We start from the raw sequence: 3,722 nt of genomic DNA, 5'->3' as shown, positions 1-3,722 counted from the left end.
CACAGCCACCTGAATCCTGAGATTTCAGCTGACAGCCCAAAGTATAAGCATTTTACAATTATTTTAGCTGAAGCTAAGGCTATTTTCCTAGGGAAAATCAAAAGAACTATGTGTTTGAGTGATGTTAGGGGAAAGACTCAAAATGTTACCATGATTTTTGTGGACGTTTGCTTTGAATGTTGTTTGATCTATTTTTAAGACAGCTTAAAGATTTTATATAAGTATATGACATCATCTTCCACCCAGCTGAGAGCACTGATTCCTGATTCCAAAAGTCAAAAGTGACTTACAGATTATTCTAAACACACCGCTTTTAGCAACAGTCCCTACTGAATAAGCATCCACAGGGAAAGATGTTCTTCAAGAACGAGTCAGTGGTCCAGGCACCTGTCATTGGCAGTCACCAAATGAGTTTGTTTTTCAGTCTGGCCCTCTTCTTTCCTAAGCATCTTTAAGGGATGTTCTGTTGGCCAGAGAGAGAATCTGTAGGATGCTGGAGTGTAAAAGTCAGAAAGAAGGAAGAAAAGCACATCAGAGGCCATGGAGTTGAAGCCTCTCGTTTCACCAATGAAGAACGAAAGGCACAGAGGTGGATAAGAAAATAGGTGTATTGTCACAAGAGCAAGTGAAAATCCATTTTAAATCTAACTTTCTGTCTGTGGATGAACTCCAGGCTCTGCCCATGGTACCCATGGGAAGAAAAGAAGTTAAAGACAATCAAAAGAGAGAAAAGAGCATCCTCACTGAAGCAATTATAATCACGGTGGTAATTTTCCAGAAACTATTTTTCCTTTCTTCTTCACTAAAAGTACTCTGAAATTTCAGTCAATCTCATATAGGATGATGCATTCATATTTCCACAAGAAATGCTTGAAGATGAGATTTACACACTGTCCACCACCAAACTAATTTAAATTTATTTTTACACAAAAAGTATTTTCTGAGATCACCCTGTGTGTCCAGCATTGGACTGTAAAAGGAGAAAATGTATGCACTGTTCTCAAATCACTGAACTTTTTAGTGAGTTTAAGAGAATGGGACATCACAGCAGAAATCAAAGTAACTCTGTATCCTTTGGTCTGATTCAGACAAGCCTCAGAGGATGGAAACCTCAGTATGAGGTCAAGCCTAGTGAACACTTAAAGAAAATTATTATCATAGATTTTTGAAACTCAACTAAAAGTTGATATTTCAGTTCAGTTCAGTCACTCAGTCACGTCCAACTCTTTGTGACCCCATAGACTGCAGCACACCAGGATTCCCTGTCCATCACCAACTCCTGGAGCTTGCTCAAACTCATGTCTATCAAGTCGGTGATGCCATCCAACCATCTCATCCTCTGTCGTCCACTTCTCCTCCCACCTTCAATCTTTCCCAGCATCAAGGTCTTTTCCAAGGAGTCAGTTCTTTGCATCAGGTGGCCAAAGTATTGGAGCTTCAGCTTCAGCATCAGTCTTTCCAATGAATATTCAGGACTGATTTCCTTTAGGATGGACTGGTTGGATCTCCTTGCAGTCCAAGGGACTCTCAAGAATCTTCTCCAATACCACAGTTCAAAAGCATCGATTCTTTAGTGCTTAGCTTTCTTTATAGTCCAACTCTCACATCCGTACATGACTACTGGAAAAACCATAGCTTTGATTAGAAGGATCTTTGTTGGCAAAGTAATGTCTCTGCTTTTTAACACACTGTCTAGGTTGGTCATAGCATTTTTTCCAAGGAGCAAGCATCTTTACCACTGAGCCACCAGGGAAGCCCTCACATCCATATAGGTTGATATAAAAGACTGGCCAAAATGAAAGAATCTCTTCCAAACACAGAGTATCTGACAGGAGAAACAGATGGTGACCAGAAGCAGGAAAAGCCACAGAGGGTCCTGAGCTCCTTAGTTTAGCTTGTGATGACAGGAAAGGAAGAGCAGAACAGACAAGCAGGTGTGAGGTAAGTCACAGAGTTTTGTCACAAAAGAGTCCAACTTAGGGAAGACAGATGAGGAGTATAAACATATTGGTCCATGTGGATAAATTTCTGTCACAAACAGACCTGAATTGCAATGGCTCAAACACAACAGAATATTTTTCTTTCTCACCTAACAATCCGATGAGAGTGCTTCATGGACTGTTCCCTTCCATTTTTCTGAGACCCAGGCTGAGCGTCAGCTCTGCTATCTTTAATATCCAGCCTCTGTCGTGCCTCCTGTAGCTGCTATCCAGCCACAGGAAGTGGGAGGATCATGGACAGCAGCCTCTAGGACGTTTTATGGGCCAGGCTTATAAGTTTTGCACATCACTGTCATACACAATTCCAGTGAGGAAAACTAGCGCTGTTGACCACAACAGCCATATAACCAGCTACTACTGAAGAAGGGAAGAACCAGGGTTGGTGAGTACCTAGCAATTATCACCACAGCAAGGGTGAACCACAGGAATGAGACAGCTCGTAGACATTGGTTAAGAGGCTTCTCCTGGGAGCACAGTGATAACACGCAGTGTGGAGAATGTATAGCAGTATTTCATGCTGTGTGCTTCACAGACTCAGAAATTCAGAGAAACTCCACACTATAGAGTAATCTTGAAAAGTCACAATACATTAACCAATCTTAGAACTTCTATATTTAAAGAATCCAACATTTATAGAAATATCTGCTTAAGCTTTCCAGCATTCACCACACTTATGTGACAGCAAATCAAATTCCATTTGTGGGTCAGTCCACCATCTTGAAATGTCACTTACCAAAAAAATGCTGTTGGTTGTATATACTTTCTGAATCTGTACTAAATAAGGTATTTTTAGCAAACACATGCATTTTATTTGTCCTTTATCAGAGCCAGAAGATCTGTTTAGTGTGTTAGAATTGGACTAGGATGAGTTATTATTTTATCATAACCATAAAGAATAACCTTGAGGTAATCAATCAGATCAACTTTCTATGTTTTCTTCCCCCATCCAGATAATGAGGGCCAAGCTACTGACCTACCTTGTAATGCATTTTACAAAATCAACATAAAGGTTTATATTAATGTTATTAATCAAATTAGCAATGAAATGGCTAATAAGTAATTAGCCATGGAAGAGTGACTCCACTATAATTGTATGGCCAAGGATTTGCCACCCCTTTTGAAGGTTTGACCTTATGGAAGAAATAATTAACATCACTCTTTATCTTTGGATATTGTGGATGGCAAATAAGGTCTGGCTATAAAAAAAATTTCTGACAAATAATCTTTGGAAGGATTATTAAAAACTAGATGCCTTCAATCTAGCCAAAAATATTTATTAAGTCCTGACCTTAAGGTAGTTTTACGGGGAATCGAAAATTATTTTGTACTGTTTTTGACTTCCAATAATATACAGGGTTATAGATAATAATTATGAAAATCAGGATGTGAGAAGAGGGATGCAGAAAAATTTTTATACCGTATACAGAGAAAGGATCTGGAAAAGTTTCAAGAAAAAAGTTGAAAAATAGTCAACTATTTTTCAAAAGCTGCCCTTTGAAAAATAGTCAGAAATTCAGTGGATGAGATAGGGATGGAGGGTGAGAAATGCAAGATCACAGACTGTTTCCCACAAGTAGAATCATATTAAAGTGAAAGCGAAAGTCTTAGCTGCTCAGTTGTCCGACTCTTCACAACCCCATGGACTATAGCCCGCCAGGTTCCTCTGTCCACGAAATTCTCTAGGCCAGAATACAGGAGTGGGTAGCCATTCCCTTCTCCAGG

Source organism: Bubalus kerabau, chromosome 9, assembly GCF_029407905.1.
Source record: "Bubalus kerabau isolate K-KA32 ecotype Philippines breed swamp buffalo chromosome 9, PCC_UOA_SB_1v2, whole genome shotgun sequence".
NCBI lineage: Eukaryota > Metazoa > Chordata > Mammalia > Artiodactyla > Bovidae > Bubalus > Bubalus kerabau.
Note: the sequence above shows the minus strand (reverse complement) of the source record.